General features: G+C 40.4%; 1 protein-coding gene across 3 annotated transcripts in view; it reads left to right on the top strand.

Moving 5' to 3' along the window:
* The window catches only part of DSE (dermatan sulfate epimerase), an 81160-nt gene that overhangs the window by 1589 nt on the left and 58509 nt on the right, over nucleotides 1–21062 (top strand). The gene's annotated exons all lie outside the window — the stretch shown is intronic.

Raw genomic sequence — 21062 nt, forward strand, 5'->3', positions numbered from 1 at the left:
CAGCCCTTGAGCGCCCAGCGCAGAGTCGGCGCACGGTGAGGACCCCGAGATCGCTTTCGGTGCCTCGGCGCCGCGATTGGCCAGCCAGCCCACGGGGCTCCAGCTTCTTCGGCCAGCTGGGTGGCACAGCCTCGCGCCCTGCTTTCCCTGCGTGCCCTGCTAGTTGGGGAGGGGTTGGTGATTGTCGTGTGTGCGGACCCCGGCCTGGGTAGCCTCTCTGTGCGGCTGTGGAAGCCCGGGGAGCCTGTCCCGAGCGCCCCCCGCCCCCCCCCCCCCCAGATGCTGGATTCCAGCGCCGCTTGGCTCCCCCGAACCGGGAGAAATTGTGGGTAAACCTCACTCGCAGGCAGCTCCTGGTGGTGGTGGTGGTGGTGGGACGCCTGACTCACAGGCTGGGAAGCTCTGTAAGCAATGCCACATGGGCTCGAGATCTGTCGCGGCTGGAATCCGAGCTAAGTTTGTGACCCGAGAACTTTCTCGTTTTCATCGCTCATTTGAGGCAGCAGCCTCCGCTTAGGCTGGCCGGCTGGCATTAAAGGTTGAAACCAAATCCACTGCTTAAAAGCAGGAGGTGAGCCTACTTTACCTGGAATTCCTTAGGTCAGGAAGTGACACTTTTAATTTCTAGGGATCTTCGTGTAATGAAGTTCTTAAATTTGTTGTTGTTAGTCATGGCTTAGTTAATGATACATTAAATTTGAGAATGGACGTTCTCACTTAGAATTTTGACAGCATTTAATTTTTCGGGAGTCCTCTTCATTTTTTTTTTTTTTTTAATGTCTTAGTAAGTGATAACCTCTGAAATGCTATATGTGCAATATTTGGTAGAATGTTCAGACAGTACTCCCAAAATGGGATCACAAAAATGTAATGCTCATGAAAGAATAAAATACAGGATTATCTGACCATTTGTCTGTCATGTGTTAACTTTTTTCTTTCAAGTTCACCATACAGGCACAAGTCCTTTTATGAAGTGTGTAGGTTAGATGTGTTTTAGTATAAATGGAGAAAAGATGAAATTTAATGCCTCCAGCATCTAGTGACCCCTTTGTGTGAGTACAGCAAAAAGTGCAAGACACTGCTGGTAATTGAGGGGATATACAGAGATGTATAAGAAACTGCCCTAATCCTCCTGAAGCTTCCAACGTGGGAAGGGAGAAAACATAAATAAAAAGCATCTGAGAGTTTGAGCTTGGGAAGTTTCATTGTCCATTGATGGGCATTTCATGTCAGTATCAGTTTCATCAATTTTTGGTTAATTAAATAAAAACAGTGGCCTGCAAAGTACATTTTTACATTCAGATTAATAACTATTGATAGTACAGTCATCAAATAAAAGGGAGTTCTCCAAAAAAAAAAAAAAAGGAATTTGGACAGAAAGGGAAATTTGCAACAAACACAGTATAGGCCTTTGCCACCCTGAGGATTATTAGGATTTTGCTGGTTCTGCTGGGTGAAAGCTGTTTAATGTTCCTCCCTCTGAGGTTAGGGGCCTAGTGTGGGCAGACACCTGGTGAGAAGTCAGCTGGGTTGGCCACATGAGGTCAGGACCATTATAGTGACTAACATTTATGTGAGCAACTACTTTAGTATTTATAAAATTAGTCCACAGATTAGCAAATACAGGTTTTCAATGAGATTTGTGGTCTGGCTACTCGGTATCTTGCAGTGCTGCCTGGAGGGGACATGGTAGTCATCCATGAAGTTCTTAACTTTACAGATGTCCTTCCTCCTCCAGTACTTGTTTTTGTTTGTCTGTTATTTATTTTAATTAGAGAATGAGAGAGAGAGAGAGAGAGAGAGAGAGTGTGTGTGTGTATGCTTGCCCTTGAGTGAAGGAGAGGAAGAATCCCAAGCAGGCACCACATTCAGCACTGAGCCTGATGTGGGTCTTGATCCCATGACCCTGGGATCATGACCTGAGCCAAAATCAAGAGTCAGACACTCAGCTAACTGAGCCACCGAGGCACCCTCCCCTGCTGTGCTTTTTTTTTAAAGATTATTTAATTTCTGGAAAAGTGTTTTGTATCATAGGTGAAAATGCATTCTGCAATTACATAATAAAATATTTATATATATCTTAATGTACTCTTTAGTGGATTATTTTGGTATTTATTTGTACTGCTTTGGATCACACTGTGTTGTGTGAATGATATTACATTATTCCCATTCAGTATTACAATTACAGCAATGATTGGAAAGGAATAAAGGATAAAATATTTAAATTTGCATTTCAGTATATCAGTAATCAATGTTTTCAAAGGGGGTAAAGAACTAGTAAAAGACTAGCATTTCATCATTACAGCATATATGAAGTATTAACCATTAGCATGTTTGAGTCTAAAATATAATTGGTATTCTTACTCTTTTTCAACCCTTCCTCCCCAGTGAAACAGAGAAATACTGTTATTGTCCTGGGATGTGTTTGTGGCAGGTCTCTGAGGAGGTGAAGAACATCATCATGGTGGATATTGGTATTTCATGTACTGAAAGGGGCTGGACCTTTACTATTCTGAAGCATTGGGTAGGGCACGTGATGAGGTTCGATGGGCATCAGCCTTCTGAAGGAGTGTGTGCAAACAGAGGACAGAACAGTTCTTGTTACTGATGCCTTAGGGTTTTCTCATCTTGGAATTACATTATCTTCCCCTAACTGGGGGTCACCAAATTACCAGCAGATGTTTGGATGACACAATAAAATTCTCTAAACCTAGAATCAGTGCCCAACACAGCAATTAGGCAAGTGTATAAGCCCAGAGTACCATAAAGAGAAATTATTTCCCCCATGCAATTCATTTGGTGAGTTAGTAGTGGCAGAATAGGAAATAGAGATTAAAAATCCCAGATTCCTGAGGCACTGATCCATGCGTCCATTTGGTGACAGCAATAATTGGAAATGGATGAATTTCAAAAAGTCTTGCCAACTCTAATGCCCAATTCTAAGAGGAAATTCCCTTTTAAAAATTAAACTCTGCATTAAGTGGATAATATATTTAATTGAAGTAATTGTTCTTTGAAGAAAATCTGTTACCGAATAAACTCAGTCCCATATTCTGGCCCATCTAAATTTAGTGTTTAGGAACTTCTGGTCTCGTATAGAAGATTGGTTTGGTTAGCTCGCAGTGGAGAAGTGTTACAGAAAAGATTCAAACTAGTGGAATATATTAGGTCAAGAGGGGCCATTAGGATTAATAAATTCTTGCTTACAAATTCATATGTGTGTAGACAATTGAAGGAACAGAAGACTCCCTGATAGATCATATGGCTATACTAATACTTGCATTTAAAAATCGCTTAGTACTTTAAAATTTTTTTCAAATCTTATATTTTCATATTTTAGCGTAGTGGAAATGGGGAGTGATATAGAGCAGGTGTCTTATCCTCATTTTAGGGGTGTGGAAATGGAAGTACTGTGAGGGTAAGAGACTTGTCAATCGTTTTACAAGTAATTAGTGGTCTACCTTAAATATGAGAGGAAACTATGTTGCGCATTTAATTCTGCTTTGCTCCTTTATGACTCCAAGTGCATGTTATTAAAGACTCTTACATTTCATTTTCCTACAGATCTAGTTTATTATCTCCTTTACTACTCACTACTGTCCAAGGACTGTCAGCTCCTGTCAAATGCTTATGCGCTTTCCAGACTTCTGTACACTGGCTTTTTACAGATCCCCTTCCTACAGCTCCCTCCACTTCCACTCTGGGCTTTGTAAGGATTCCATTGTGGGAATGGAATTCTCTTCTAATTCTCGAATACCTGCAGAGCCCTAGGCTCACCGCTCAGTCCTCATTAGCTGACTTCAGGTCTTTGGGTGCTTTACCCATGGCTTGGCTTGCTCCTGCCTCTCAAGGCAAGCTCCAGCCTGTTGAGGGTGTGGAATCCAGATCCTCTTTCAGACGCCCAGAAGAGTATAAACCTGCAGGAGGCAGAGTGTTCGCAGAGCCTGGTGGAGATCACAAAGGAGAAAAGGGAATGATTTTAATCTGGCAAGAGAAGAAAAGAGAGTTGAAGCCATCTGTTTATTTCTTGAATAAAATAGTTTGTTCAGTTCTTAATTCAGAATAACACTGTGAGTTTTAATGTGTGTTAAGATTACCACTGGATTTCCTTCTAGTTGTTTCAACTCCTTTGAGAGATTCTGTAAGCATGAACTTGGTGTCATCAAATGTTAGTAAACAATTCCTGAAAGAACAGAATTTGCCTCTTCAGTAATATGTAGAACTATAAACATACTGATAATAAGTGTAGTTTGTTTGACATTTTATATTTGGGAATGGTTATAACCATCAGGTAAGTATGGTCCTGTTTTTAAAAAATAGAAGGCATATATACAGTTAATTAACATATACATGACGTATCCACTGTAGGTTATTTGTGTCCATCTGCTTTGTACTAGACAGGGTCAGAGAGAGTTTGCAACTGAACGTATATGTCTGCATGCCAAAAAAATTTTTTTTTAAGTTTATTATTTCTTTTGAAAGAAAGAAAGAGAGAGAGAACCAGTAGGGGAGGGGCAGAGAGCGATGGAGGGGACAGAGGATCTGAAGCAGGCTCCGTGCTGACAGCAGAGAGCCTGATGTGGAGCTCAAACCCATGAACTGTGAGATCATGACCTGAGCAGACATCAGACTGAGCCACCCAGGTGCCCCCCAACCCCACCAAAGTTTTTTCATATTATTTAAGGAATTAATAGTGCCTCTCTTTCCCCCAGTTAATGTGAAAAAAGTAGCAAGATAAACCTAGTAGGATTCCCTGTGTGTGTTTAAAATGGTACACATTGCTCTTTTAATAGAAATTGAATAGGTCCGCAATCAGTTAAATTGCTGTCATTGAAATCTTTCTATTTGAAATATTCATTGCATACGCAGATGGCTTAGCGTTGTAAATTTGTATTTGTTGATTAAATCAATGCTTCTGCATTTTTCTCATGTGTAACAAACTTAGCTACTAAGCAAAAGGCACTTAATGCATGCAGATGTTATACCACAACAAAGTTGAATCAGCATTTCATAACTCTTAAAAGGAATTTGTAAAGGAAATGGGCTTACCAAGCTTGTGGGTCTATAATATTTTTATTGATGAAGTACACAGGCCATATACTGGCTTTACTGTTGGGAGTCTAATGGCTATTGCAAGAAAAATGGGGGTATTTGTTAGCAATTCATGAAGTGGGAGGTAAAAACATTAGGTTGGTTATATAAATTTTAGTGTAAAACATAGTAATCTCCAGATTATGTTGTGAATCTAGCAGGAATTACTGATTTACAAAAGTAACAGACTACGGATTGACACTTTGATTTAGGATACTCCCTTAGGCGCCTGGCTGGCTCAGTTGGTAGAGAGTGTGACTTCTGATCTGAGGGCTGTGAGTTCAAGCCCCACGTTGGATGTGGAGCTTTCTTAAATTAAATTTTAAAAAATTAGGGTACTCCCTTAGATTGAAGTATGGAAAGGGTTATTGCATTGCTAAAGTTAGCTTGCATCCAGAAAGTTGCGTCAGTGGCAAGAAACTCAAGAATTGCATGATAAAAATCACCAAGTACTTTAAAAGTGTCCCCTGCCAAGGTACACTCAGCACCCTGAAACAACCGGTAGAGCAGTAGTGAAGACAGCCTGGCTGCGGGACAATACTGCTTACCTTCTTCACAGTTCTGACTGTAATTCTTTCTTCTTGAACAGCACTTTTATTGTTAGAGTCTACTGAGAATAGACTGTAAGTAATGGATTTCTAGAATTCCACAAATTCTAGTGAAGAACTTTTCTTGGGGCCTTTGCTGTTTAATGATATCATTCCAGGAGGTACAAAAGGGGCCAGACTCACCAACCATGCAGCCTGGGGGCCAGCTGCATTTTGGAATCACCTGCAGTGTTTACACTTCTCCCTGGGGGGGAATGGGCCTGGCCGGAAGGAAAAAGTAGCCTGAAAGGGAATGTTGAACAGCTGTTTTCCATCTTCCCTGAAGAAAAAATAGAGGAAATCGACTTACAGCAAGCATCAAGAGGGATTTATGCTAAATACAGGGAAGTTTTTCTGAATGTTTTAACCTTTAGAATGGCTTTCTGAAGGAGGCCTTTGAGTTTTTCTGTGTTTAGAAAGATTTAAGTGAGGCTGTCCTGGAGGGATATTAGCTTTTGTCTTCTCAGGTTCTAAATTTATGAGTTTGGCTCATCTGGATATGAAAATCATAGGAATTAAAAAGGATTTAAGTATAGGAATATAGAAGAAATGGTCAGTTTTTGTGTTTGAAACACAAGTTGCCTTCATAGTTTCTACTTAGCATTTTTGTTTGTTAGAACAAAGTATTTGCTCACTGGCTAAATGTTGATCATGTGTAAGAGTCCTGCAGCCTTTTTCAGGTACACATTATAATATCTGAAAATTCCTCTTCTCTCTGCTTAATCTGTTCTCCCCCAAACAGGTCAGTTTTCCCCACACTTCTTTTTTAATCTAGAAAACCTTAAAAGATTTTGGCATCAGACTCTAGTATTCCATTTGGGATTTTCAGTAATATCTTTTCTGTTTTTCTGCTCCATTTTTTATAGTATAATTAGACTGTCAGTAGTGGCCACAGGAACATATGGGGCATTCATCAGTTATTTGGTCAAAATACAGAGGTTGCCTATGTCAGAAAGAGTCTGGAAACTTTTCTCATTTACCAGACTTCTTATTACAGTATTTATGGTTAAAAATAATAATGGTATTTATAAAAACAGAATGTGAACTTCATTTTTCTTTAGGAAGATAGAATCTCCAAGAGAATTGATTCTGTGGTGTCAGGCCGGTGGTTCTGTTTTTTCTCGATATTAAAATTAGTACTTAAGATGTAATTATCTTAAAAGCAGGTTCATTTGGATGCAACGTTAGGTGTTGGAAAAAGCACTCTCAGCCATTATTGGGTCACTGGGCAAGAAGTGAAGCCCAGCAAAGTCAGTGTCTTAGGCAATTGGAATTAAGTGTTTCAACTTACTTTTACAGCCCATGGTTTTAAAGCAGTTTTGAAATGTTTTCACCATGACCCTTTTCAAAGAAAACTCTGATTCTTGGAAGCACTGAAAAACCTGCAGAGTTATCTTAGGTGCAAGTGTCTTTTTGCTGGCCCCTTTGGTGGTAAGGTTAATTTCTTCTCTCCCTCCTTAATCTTTACTTTTAAGTCTTCCACAAGTTAGAGCCTATTGATTCTACTGAGAAACCCAGTAGAAGTAGAGAGCAAAATAAGAATCAATCTGTTGCTTTTATGCAATACTCCCAATTTGTCCTTTCTTAAACATTAGTGTGAAATTAGGGGTGCCTGGGTGGCTTAGTCAGTTAAGTGTCCTACTTCGCCTCAGGTCATGATCTCACGTTGGTTGAGTTTGAGCCCCGTGTTCGGTTCTGTGCTGACAGCTCAGAGCCTGGAGCCTGCTTCAGAATCTGTGTCTCCCCTCTCTCTCTCTGCCCCTCCCCCGCTGGCACTCTGTCTGTCTCTCTCTCTCTCTCAAAAATAAATAAACATTAAAAAATGTTTTTAAACACTGGTGTGAAATTTTAAGCACCTCTGTTTCCTCTGAGAAAATCAGCATTGTTCAGATTGGATTCATCACATGTTAATAACCATGTGCTATGTTTGAGTTCTAGGATTTGCACCGTTAACATTTTTAGACTTACTGTGACTTGTATAGAATTATTCCATATAAGATTCAAATTAACTAATAGTATTTTGAGTATCTGCTGTAGGAACGTGGGAACTTTACAAATTCAATTTCACTTCTACTTGTTGGATTTCATCTTCCAAGTTTCAGGTTAAGTTGGTCCACTCAGTATCTCTTTCTTGGGGAAGCAATGTGTATAGTATTTATACTACTAAATTGCCATAAAATGATAAATCCTGTGCCTAAAGAAGCTGAATTGAGCTGGCAGCATCAGGGTGGTTATATAACAGATCCTTCTTTGTGTGCCTACACCTTTTTTTTTTGTTGGCGAAGCCACTGAAGTTTGGTTCAGTGATTACAAGTTTTAGAAGAGATAAGTCTGTGTTACTTGGGAATGAATGCTTTGATATATAACTTCTTCCAGTGTACTTTTGAACCTGGAGAGTTAGATGAAAGAGCATTATACTTTAGCGATAGAAATACTGAAAGGGTTTAGTCATTCAGCAAGTATTTGCCAGGTACTTCTGTGTTTGAAGGGACGTCTGTGTGGAGGCAAAGAGGGGAAACATACAAAATAAATATGACATGGGTTTTCAGCCTTGGGGAGCTATAAAATCTGGTTGGAGAAGGATAATCAAGTATGAAACTTTATGAGAACAACTAAGTGCTGAAAGGGCCGAATGGATGCAGTAGAATTGCAGGAAGGAGAGAGCTGTAGGATTACACGGGCAGAGAATATGCATCTAGGAGCAGAGAATGAATTGGGCCTCAGGGGACTTTATGCCAAAAAGGGGAAGGGAGAAAGCATCATAAACAGGGCAGCTGAACCACAGCACTGGAAGAGGAGTCAGCAGAGAAAGGGAGTGGCTGAGAAAGGAGAAGGTTGGGGAGAACATGGGAGAAGCGTGGGAGTTCACTTCTCCTATAACATTCTCTTTCCTTTCTTCATTCTGCACCTACTCTTTCATTGTTTTCCACAAGTACTTCTTGAAGGTCGTATTGCATGTAGTCAGTGCTACATGACACTATAGGAAAGGACCAATTAGTACTAAATGCATACATTAGTAAACACATATAAAGCTATAGACATTTTTATTGACACCTTTTTAGGTCCAATTCAGGTACCCCCTTCTCAGTACATCCTTCTTTCTCCACCCTAGCCAGATGTGCTAACTTCTCTAAATCTCAGTAGTAGTTTGTCATTCTCTTGCATACATCCTCCTTTTTATTTTAGTGGTGTGTGTAAAAATTTTATTTCTTTTGCCATCTTCTAAGATGGTGTAAGCATCTTCTTGGCTGGCATTATTTCTGATTTCTCAAAGAATATTGAACAATGCAGGTATGAGGCCACAGGGGAGACCACTTATGGATGGAGTTGCCAGGGAAGGCTTCATCAAGAACCTTGTGTTCTTTGAAAAAGAAAAGAGGTCGGGTGTGGAGCAGCACAGAGGGGGAGCCCCATGAAAGAGAGTGATAGTGGGAATAAAGAACAAAATGTGAGTTGTACTCAAGGAAAAGCAGGTAAGTGTGAAGAGAGAATTTGTATAGGGAAGAAATGAGTGATAAAATGAAGGTAGGTAAGTGTTAGGTTATGGAAGCTCTTGCATGAGAAATTTGTTTGTTTTGTTGTTGGAATAGAAGCTCTTGAGTAGGAAAGTGGTATAATGGTGATTCTTTAATTTATAAGGAATTTTGTAGTTTACAAAGATGCTTGTTTTGTAGGTAGTATGGTCAGACTGTGGGTTTCTCTCTCAGCTCCTTCGCTTTCTATGTGACCTTGGGTAACGTACTCAACCACCTATGCCTCAGTTTCCTCATCTGTAAAAAGAGGATGATATTAGTATCTACATTATGGGCTGTGGTGAGATTAAATGAGTTAAGCCATGTGAAATACTTAACATGGTTCCTGGCATTTGGTAAGCGCTATATATATTTATTGTTTATAGCAGCCTCTGGTTCAGATATAAGAAATACGACCTCTACTTTAGAGATGAGAGAATTGTGGGGCTAGGACTGTATGTTAGTTTGGTAGAGCTGCTGTAACAAAGTGCTTCTGAGTGGCTTTCACAACAGAAATTTATCGTCTCACAATTCTAGAGGCTAGAAGTCCAGAATCAAGGTGTTGATCCGTTTGGTTCCTGCGAAGGCCATGGAAGAGCCTCTCTATTCCACGGCTTTCTGCTAGCTTCTGGTGGTTCCTGTCAATCTTTGGTGTTCCTAGACTTGGCAATACTTCACTCCTATCTCTACCTTCATCGTCATGTGGCATTCTCCCTGTGTGTCTCTCTGTCTCCAAATTTCCTATTTTTTTAAAAATACCAGTCATATTGCATTAGGAGCCCATTCTACTCCAGTATGACCTTATCTTAATTGTATCTGCAACAACCCTGTTTCCAAATAAGGTCACATTCTGAGGTACTGGGGATTAGGACTTTTACTTAGTGAACGTTTAGAAGACATGGTTCAACTCATAACAGATTCCAAGTCAGATCTTTTGAGTCTACCATACGGTGACCATGGTGTGCCAAAAGGATGGTGGGAAAGGGGAAGAATCTGTAGGTCTATATGAGAAACAACAGGCTTTAATTGGCTCTTCTGTCTCCTCTTTGCCTTAGACCTGCACCATTCCCTGAATAGTCACAGTGATGCACATGTCACAAAGAGCCTTGGGATATCAATATGTCCCTGTCTTCTGAAAGGATCTTTTGCATTTCTTTCTTCTTCTCAGCATGGCAGTCTCTGTGACTTCTTTGCATTTGGGGATTAGAGATAAATTTAGGGACATTATACTTGCACTGGATAATTTCAGTCTTCCCTATAAATTTGAAAGATATATCACTGTCCCAAAGTATAGGTGATAAAGGAAGAAGTGAATACTTTTGGAAAGGGGCAAAAATCCACAGTATCAACAGCAAGGATTTTACTAAAGAGTCGACTGGAGATGAGTGAGTGGGTAGATATGCAGAGGTAAGATAGAAGTTGATGCCTCAGGTTTATAGTTGGGATTGAGGTAGAATGAACACCTGGTCCCCCTCCCCTGCCTCATTTAACTCAGAAATTGCCTGACAAGTGGTCATCTAGCCTCCACATTCATTTAGGACTAGACCTGAGAAGAAAGTTTACAAAATGAGATTAGTACAAAAGGAGTTTTCTCCAGCATCCAGCACAACGAAGAGAATGCCATCAGGTTTGACCAAAAGAAACAGCTAGGTGGGACCTGGCTGTGAGCAAGATTGGGTGAAATGGGTAGGGCAGATATGAGAGGCATATGCGTAGATTAGGAGATGTGGAGAATGGGGCCAGATTCCCAGATGCTAAAGATAGTATGAAATGTAGACAGTCAAGTCAACTGTATATTCACCAAGATATCCAGTTAAGCATGCATGACCTTGGACGTACAGACACAAACATTAAATATCTGGCCATATTATAGGCTCTGACTTGGGGTATTTCTGGCAGAACACTTTTTTTTTTTGGCCTGTGGATCAGTGGCCAGTGCTTATTCTTTTCTGCCCAGTTATCAGAGTCTCCAGCAGTTTAGTAAAGCTTTTCTTTTCCTTAAAGATTGTTTCCTAGCAGTAACACTTTATATATCTATAGAAACTCACCATAATAAGATATTTAGCACAAAATAACAGGAGTGGTATAAGTGTACAAGAAATAATAATTCATTAGAAAGCATCTTTATTCTTTTAAATTCTCCAGATAAAAGAAACGTCAGCAGTACAGGAAATTTTTTTTATTTGTAAATAGCACTAATAAAGCCCTTAGACCAAACCATTAAATAATAATAATAATAATCTTTGGGAATATAGTTAAAAGGAGGGACATGAAGGGAATCACTCTAAATTTCAAAACAGAACAACCTCAGTGAAAGTCTTAGCACCAAGACAACTAGCCAGTGGAAGGAGAGGCCTGCCCGGTCTGGGCAGGAGTGGATGGGAAGAGTGGTGGAATGTCTAACCCCATGTAAAATGGGCTGAAAGTTTTGAGGTGGCGTTTAGAAAAAGGCTCTGAGAAAAACCCATGCAAACCATCCATGGACTGTTGGGAAACCAAATGAGATCCTCTGGGTGAGGAGTGAGATCTGAGGTGGGCCAGGCACCTTAACAAGGACGTGGCAAGACTTAGGGGCACAGCAGTACCTCTCACTTATAGTGTGAGCTTTGTGCTCAAGGGAGGGTTGAGAAGGCAGCGGCTATGGTGCCAGCTGTCAGTAAACCGTAATCATTGCCCTGCGTAACCTTGAAAGGGTCAAGGTTGTAGTACATTTTACCTCCAAAGGGTTTGTCTTGGTACACAAAGAATTTTATCACTTCTCTATATGTAGTTATGTTTGTATAGTTATATGATTATATACATAATTATCCCTCAGTTTTTAAAGGTTTACATCTTGACACGTTAGTTAATCTATTCAGTAAATGATCTTTGCATGTTTCTTAAGAGTTGGGCACTCTTCTAGGTGTTAGGGATATAGCAGGAAGCAAAGTGATCCCCTGGAGCTTAATTCTAGAGGGAGGAGCTAGGCACATAAAAGAAATAAGTAAATTATATGGTAGATTAGAAGATTATTAGTGCTATAAAGAAAAAATAAAACCCGGAAGGGAGTTAGGGGATGGTGATGATTGACTTAAATAAAATGAACACAGCGAACCTCACTGAGAAGGTGACATTGAACAAAAACTTAAAGGAGGTGAGAGAGCAAGCCATGTAGATATCTGGGGGTAGCGTTCTAAGCAGAAAGAACAAGCACACAGATGCTGAGGAGGGAGCGTGTCCCATGTGTACCAGAAGAGCAAGGATGCCACATGGCTAGAATGGGGAAAGAGAGAAAGAGCTGTAGGTTGTGAAGGCAGAGAGGCAATGGGGCCAGGCCATGTTGTATCTTGAGAGCAATTGTAAGCACTTTGGTTCTTACTCTGAATGATGGGGGAAGCCGTTGGAGGGTTTTAAATGGAGCAGTGACATAATCTGAATTGTGATCGAACAAGGATGGCTCTGGCTCCTGTGTTAAGAATGGCCATTGGGAGGTAAGGGTGAAGTCAGGCAGACTAGTTTGGAAGCTTTTGCAGTGATTCAGGCAAGACATGGTGTGGCTTAGGCATTATGGCAGTGGCGAAAGTGTCTGGATTCTAGGTATATTTTGAGGATGGAGTCAACAAAATTGGCTGATGGTTTAAACATAGAGACAGAGTAGGTAAGGGAAGGAGCGGGAGTTTGGACCTGAATTGCTGGCAGGATTGGTTGCCAATAACTGAGATGGGCAAGTCCTGAGAAGACAGTGCCTGCATCTTTGGGTTAATTACATGTATGTATCATTGTTTCACAGACCAAGTCTGTGGTATTCTGAGTTTTGATTATGATTCATGAGAGGACATTTGGAAAGTACTCAGGGATTTTGGTGCCAAAGAACTATGATCTGTGAGACAAAAATGAGAATCAAAAAAAGTACATATAAAAATGGTTGAGAATGTGAAAGGCAGTAAAAAGAAAAAATTAAATTTTGTCATTGGTGAGTATTTGAAGGTTGGAAAAATTGAAGAGTGCTTGAATATAAGTAAGGAATGAAAAAGAACTTTAAATATAGCGAGAAAAACATCACTCTGCAGTATATACTCAGTAGACATATTCATGAATGTATATACGTATCCAGTAAATGAAATTTTAATTTTGATTATGCTGGAATTATGGGTTTGATGCCAGCAAATTACTTTCCCATGAAATTCTTTTAAGCTTTTTGCCTAACTTCTGTGTATTTCGTTTTTTTTTTTTTTTAATATTTTTAAATATTTATTTTGGAGAGAGAGAGACAGACAGTGTGAACAGGGTAGGGCCTGAGAGAGTGGGAGACAGAATCCAAAGCGGGCTCCAGGCTCTGAGCTATTAGCACAGAGCCTGATGCAGGGTTCGAACTCACGAACCGCAAGATCATGACCTGAACCGAAGTCCGATGTTCAACTGACTGAGCCACCCAGGTGCCCCTGTGTATTTCTTTTTTTAGATACTACCTAAAGCTTTCAGGAGGTCTGTAAGTACAACACTGTATATTCTGCTGTGTCCTGTGCTTCAACGGCAACATCCTTGGACAGAGACAGAATCATTTTCCTGGGGAGAAAAAATCAGCAAAAGTTGAGTGAAAAAGAAGATTTGGTGAAGAGTATCACCACATTTTCTAATGGGGCAAAGTGTGTGGCAAGACTTTCATGATTCTAATGGGAATTTAGATGATAGGACTAAAAAGAAGGTTGGGTGGGGGCTTCCCGCTGACCACCATTGGGCCCAGTGATCCACTAGAAAGTACTCACAAGAAGCTGTTTTAATCATGAATATGGTTTAACAAAGCCAAAGATACAGATTAAAATCAGCAAAGGGACATGGTACATGGGGCAAAGTCCAGGAGACACCAGGCACAGGCTTCCAGGTGTCCTCTCTCAGTGGAGTTGTACTCTGGCAACAGTATGGGACAGCAGGTGCAAAGTGTTGCCAGCCAGGGAAGCTCACCCCAGCTTGGGGTCCAGTCATGTAGACGTGCAGTACCGGCTGACTTCGGTACTGACTGACTTCGGCTCTTCAGACTCTAGCCCCTCAGAGCAAAGATAGGAGTTTGTCATAAGTCACATTGTTAGTACAAACCATCTGGTCATGCTGGTACTAGATGGCCTGAGGCCTCAGGTATACAAAGGCTTTTTATCAGGCAAAATATTACAAAGGCTCAGAGCTCATCTCCTATGAGCCAGACAAGGGCCAATCCTGAAGACAGGCCTTTCTTAGAAATTTTGTAGGGTTTGAGCAGCAGGCCTATTGAGTTAACCCATTCCTGCATAGTGTGGTAGGGCTTTGAACATGGTATTAGTGTTTCTTAGAGTCATTATCATTAGAGGGTAAACCTCTAGGACCTGATCTTGGAGGAGAATGATATAAGGACATACCCAAAATATACAGTCTTAGCTAAATTCATAAATGAGTGAAACTAAGTAGATTACACGTGAGAGGTTAAATGTGTTTTGTGGTACTTAGCCTGAGAATCTATAATTGATGTCATGACTCATTCCACAGAAGTTTGCAGATACAGAAGTTTACTAGAAGAATGAACCTGCAGGTACAATGTGGTATTGACTAAGATCAGGGAAGAGGTGGAAAGGAAGAAGGTAGCCCTGAAGTTAATGTCAAGGCAGAGGAATTGGTTCATTCAACTCTGGAGAAGTTCCATGAACTGCTGTCTGCAAGCTGGAGCCGAGGAAGGCTGGTTGTGCAACCCCAGTCCAGGGACAGGAGAAGGCTGATGGCCCAGCTCAGGCAGGCGGGCAGACAAGAGAGCAGGAGAGCGAGTGTGCACACGAATGAGAATGAATTCTCCCTTCCTCTACCTTTTTGTTCGGTTCAGACCCTCAGTGGATTGACCGAGGCTCAGCCACATCAAAGAGAACAGTCTCGTTTACTTGGTCTACTCAAATGCTAACTTTTGTGGAAACCCCATCACAGACGATCCAGAAATGGCCAGTCAAGTTGACATATAAAATTAACCATCACAAATGGTAAGAAAGGAAGTCACATACCTAAAAATCAAAGGGGAGCGTTGGTCACAGAATTAAAGGTAGTTTTATCCACAAATTCAAGGAATTACATTATCAACTGAAAGTTAATGCATATTGCCGTTTAAGGGAAGTAGAAAATGTATTTCAATCAAACATCAGATTTTTGAAGTTGTATTTAGGTTTAGAAGTGATTCTTTTCGGGGCGCCTGGGTGGCGCAGTCGGTTAAGCGTCCGACTTCAGCCAGGTCACGATCTCGCGGTCCGTGAGTTCGAGCCCCGCGTCGGGCTCTGGGCTGATGGCTCGGAGCCTGGAGCCTGTTTCCGATTCTGTGTCTCCCTCTCTCTCTGCCCCTTCCCCGTTCATGCTCTGTCTCTCTCTGTCCCAAAAATAAATAAAAAACGTTGAAAAAAAAATTTAAAAAAAAAAAAAAAAAAAGAAGTGATTCTTTTCATCTTTTAAATTTCATCAAGACTGGGGTTTCTATGTTTAGGGTGTTTTTCTGACTGTAAACACATGTGTCATTATGGTATATCTGTAAGCTTTATCTCTCTATATAAATATTGGTTGATGAAGAAATTGTGTTAGATTTGAAGATTTCTTTTCTTCTCAGATGTGTTCAGTTACTTGGAATATGTCGCCTAAAAATTGTAAATGTGCAGTTGAGCAGGAAGGAGAAACCTCTTGGCTTCACATACTTTATATTTGTCAAAATATTTTGATATTTTTAGGCTCCTGATGACTCTGCAAGATTCTGAACACACAATGCATTGTACCTATTTTAAAAATAACATTCTTCGTGTGTTAGTTCTGTGAGCGTTTCCTCCTGCTGTCATGGCCCCCTTGCTCTCTCTCAGTTGGACTGACCTTGGCAGTCTCATCGATAAGAAGATGATGACTGCTAGCACTTACAGAACACCTCCTAAATCCTAGACACCCTTTTAATGTTTTAAGTAAATCAGCTACTTAAAGATCACAGAAACCCTATGAGGAAGGTATTATCCAGTTTACAGAAGAGAAAACAGGGGCATAGCTAGGGCTGTGGTGGTGCTGGGATTCATTCAGACCTTGGAAGTCTGGTTCCAACTTGTCCCCACAGCCACCAATCATGTTCTTTCCTTTTTTTTTTTTTTTTTTTTTTTTGAGAGAGAGAGAGAAGGTGCAAGTGAGCGAAAGCCAGATTGAGAGAGAGAGAGAAAGAGAATATACCAGGAGGGCAGAAAGAGAGAGGGAGGAGGAGAGAGAGAGTAGTGGGGCTCACCTGAAACGGAGCTCAAGCTTACCCTAAGCAGGGCTCGAGCACACCCGATGTGGGACTTGAACTCACGAACTGTGAGATCATGATCTGAGCCAGTCAAATGCTTAATGACTGAGCCACCCAGGTGCTCAGCCACTAATCATGTTCTGAGGTGAATGGTGATGGACAAGTATTTTGGGGGAACTCTTACCAGAAAGTGGTAAATGCTTTATAGGTGTTATTTAATCTCCCAACTGTTATATGACACAAATACTATTTTTATCTTCATTTGAAATAAGGGACTAGGTTTTTAGATAGTTATAGTTGACTTGTCCAGAGTCACAGAGCAGTAAACCAAGGCCACTCTGATACCCCTCTTAGCCACCTCACCAGTCTACCGTCATCAATCTATGGCAAGAAGAAAAATTGTATTTTAGTTTTCATGAGTATTTATGGTTTAGTTTAATTGTTATTTGAAGCTATAAGCAGTTGCATTCAGCCATGGGCTTCGGTATCTTTATCTTCCTTTCTATGCTTTATATTTTTAGCTAGTAATGCCAGAAAAGAGTGTTTTCATGGTTAAAGCTATTGCTGGGAAGGCCATAGGTGGTTTTTCATACCCTTCCAGGAAAGCTTTGATTACTTACTGTTGAGAAAAATTTTGGAAAAAAAAAAGATTTTTTTTTTCTTTTTGGACCAGGTATAGTCAATAATCAGTTAAATAAATTATGTTGGACTAAGGGAGAATTCTATTCATCTTTATTGTCAGAGTAATATAAGCTCTGAAGTTAAAAAAACACAACTCAGAAACATCATTTTCTTAGATTTTTATCCTATAGTTATTAAGTGAAGAGCATAGTTTTTCTTGTTTACATTTTTTTGGTTTGTTTTTTGTTTTTTGTGTTTTTTGGAAAGAGAGAGTATGTGAGCAGCGGGGAGAGGGGCAGAGGAGGGAGAGAGAATCTTTTTTTAATGTTTATTTATTTTTGAGAGAGAGAGAGAGCACAAGCAGGGGAGGGACAGTGAGAGAGGGGGACAGAGGATCTGAAGTGGGGTCTGCACTGACAACAGTGAGCCTGATGCAGGGCTTGAACTCACAGCTCAACCGACTGAGCCACGTAGGTGCCCTGAAAGAGAGAGAATGTTAAGCAGACTCCACACTCAGTGCAGAGCCTGGTGTGGGGATTGATCCCACAACGCGGGAATCGTGACCCCAACCCAAATCAAGAGTCAGTGACTCAACCAACTGAGCCACCTGGGCACCCGTCTTGTTTAGTTTTTACCCCATGCCTAGGATGGTTCTTTGATTTAATAGCTGCTCAATACATAACTGAGTTAATTAATGTTTACAAGTAATTCTCAGCCCCTACATGGATATTCCAGTTGTGGAAAAAAGTGCATTGGAAAACTTCATGTTCATAAGTTACTACTTCTTAAAAGTTTTGGAATACCAAAAAGAAATACAGTTAATTATACTCAGCATTATATTATTCTGAAAATAGTATCAGAGTAAAAAGTTCTGAAAATACTGTAGGACATGGCATTCCAATACCATCATTAAAATCAATCAAGGGGTGCCTGGGTAGCTCAGTTGGTTAAGTGTCCAACTTGGGCTCAGGTCATGATCTCATGGTTCATGAGTTCAAGCCCTGCGTTGGGCTCTGTGCTGACAGCTCAGAGCCTGGAGCCTGCTTCGGATTCTGTGTCTCCCTCTCTCTCTGCCCCTCTTCTGCTCGCGCACTCTCTCTCTCTCTCTCTCTCTCTCTCTCTCTCTCTCTCAAAATTAAATGAACGTTAAAAAAAATTTTTTTTAAAGAAAATCAAAATTGTAATGAAGAGGTACCAATTAGAAGATGTCCAGTTGTTAGACTGCTAGATAAACTACAACTGACTTATAGCTTAGAAAGTAGAACCGTTTGGGGACTCCTGGCTGGCTCAGTCAGAGGAGCATGCAACTCTTGGTCTCAGGGTCATGAGTTTGAGCCCCACAATGGATGCAGAGATTACTTAAATAAGTACAACTTTTAAAAAAGTATAACCATTTCATTTCCTCTTTGTAAGCAAAATTAGCTACTTTAGTGTTCTCCCAAGTGATTTGTAGATCCTCCACCACACCTCTACCCTGCTTTCACTTTGCCTCCGTGAAAGTACAGATTTTACTTTCTTTCTATTTTCTGTAAGACAGCCATGCTCTCAAAAGCTGGATCTGACTTATTCACTTACTTATTTAGGTAATACCTTCATTTATTTGTTTTTTAAAGTAAGCTCTATGCCCATGATGGGGCTTGAACTCACAACTCTGAGATCGAGAGTCACGTACTCTACCGACTGAGCCAGCCAGGTGCCCCGAAAGCTGGATCTTAATGGTTCTTAGTTTTGTAGTAAGGTGCACCAGGCAGACAGAACTCTACTGCTAAATGATGCCTTCAGTTTGAGAACCACTAAATTACTTACTCAAGTAGCCCTCTGGTGAATGGGATCTGGAGCCTTCATTTTAAACATAATTTCGGTTAACCATTCTCACAGAAGAAAGTTATAGTTATCATTGTTGGCCTAAGAAAGAAGTGAGGTCCAGATTATATTGTGAGGAAATGTGTTATCTTCACAAACACTTTCCTGGGGACAGTGTTGGACTGCACAGAGCTGCACTTAACTTACAAACCTAACTTCAAGTTCCTCCAGTGTTGAGCATGAAGGTGATGTGTGCCATGATTATACATGGTGTGGTTTTGCTGTGTGGGTTCAGGGTTGTAATTACTCCCTCAGTAGTGCGTGTAAATTCTTAGGGGTTCCATATGCTGTAATTTCATATCGTGGATTTTTGTTTAGAAATGACTTTTTGGGGAGATATATTTCATTTCATCCTAAATAAGGAAAACAATAAGCCCTCAGTAAAAGGAACTTTCAATTTGATTAAGAGCCCTTGGTTTTTAAATTTTTCTTTTTTGGCTGAGTCTATAGGCTTTACACATCAGGGAGTATAATTTTAGGGAATGATTGTATAGTACCAAAACCATATGTTTTCTTAGGATTTGATGTATGTAAGAATAATGTTAGATTTATTTCACTACAGAAATTTATGAAGGACATATAAGGTTTTATTTTGATATTGAGGTAAAATTATTTTTCAAAAAATTATCCAAATTATACATTTAATAAAAATTGAAATAGACAAGTAAGGAGAACCTTAAAAATATGTACATTCCGTTAGTTAAAAAATCCATGGAAACAGTGGAGTAGTGTGTGTGAGACCACAGCAAGTTGTTTCTCAAATACTTGGAAATAGGTTTCTCTGAGAGTTAAATCCCAAAATAGATCAGAGAGGGAAATGTGCGGCTCTGTTACAATACGTTAGTGCTCTCAGGGCATCAGAGTTGCCTAAAACCCAATTAGAGGCCTAAAAATGAGGGAACTTGGTTTTCAGTGGAAGAACACACGAGAAAGAATTGCTGACTTCTACAGTGTCTATACATTTTCCAAGGAAGAGTGTTCTGTTGTCTGGTCAGCAGGACTGCTTTAGCCCTTCATGGATATGGGCACATCCAGTTCTACTGTGGGAGGTATTTGTCCTAATCTTGTAACTAACTGACTGCTGGGCCCATCCATTGGCTTGAGCAAACTGGAGCCAGTACTCTTGAGCTGAGCTTGATGGGCTTGGTGGCAGGAGCTGTGGGACATGTATATTTTGCTCTTCTTTCCTAAATGATTCAATTAAAAACTTTTTGTTCTTAATGATATCCCAAGGGCATCTGTGATATATGCTGACAACACAGCATCCTTTCAAGCAAATTATGCTCCTGACTGGTTGAGTTACCCCAATCCCAGGGCCTCTCCCCCAGCAATTATCTAATAATTTTACTCCTTGTGTACATTTCTGATGAAGTCAGAAAATATCTCCCAATCTGACTGATGGTTGTATTTCTTATGAATGAATGCACTGATATCCTGGGAGAGAAGGGTTTTAGTTTTATTATCATCAGATAGCACATCCCAGGATGATCAGCTGGAATACTGATGACATTGCCTGAGCCAACAGCAGACCCTTGAGGTTAGGGTCTTATCAACTCAGGCAGTGGCAACAGATGTCTCCCAAGTACTCACGCATCCCTTCAGTCATATAAATTTGTTACTAGGAAACACTCCCCAGCCAGAGATTTTCTTTTCTAGTCCCTGTTATATACTGGCCCTTTTGAAAGAATACAGTAAGAAGCAGTCACCTTTTATACACCAAGAATTACAGACCTTGGGAGGCAGTCAAACTCAGGTAATCATTTATTTAATCATTATTCTTTTCTTTGAGGGCCAAACCCCTGCCCAGTACTTAAAAATCTCAAGGGTTATATTCATTTTTTTCCAGTGAGTATTGAGCGAGCTAATGAAATATGTGTTAAGAGTCGGGAGCATTGTGTTTGAGTTTCAGCTAAGTTTCTAACAAGCGCTCGACCTTGCTCAGTCAGTTAATATCTGTGATTCTCCTTCTTTTGCTCCTTTTTCTTTCAAAAAAACTTTTATGGATGGATTAATATAACCTTGCATGCCCCAAACTTCTTCCCTTTTATTAAAAATATTTATAGAGCTCTGGGGTGCCTGGTGGCTCAGTCGGTTAAGCGTCTGACTTCGGCTCAGGTCATGATCTCAGTTCCCGGGTTCGAGACCTGTGTC

This window comes from Panthera onca, chromosome B2, assembly GCF_046562875.1.
Source record: "Panthera onca isolate mPanOnc1 chromosome B2, mPanOnc1 haplotype 2, whole genome shotgun sequence".
Lineage (NCBI taxonomy): Eukaryota > Metazoa > Chordata > Mammalia > Carnivora > Felidae > Panthera > Panthera onca.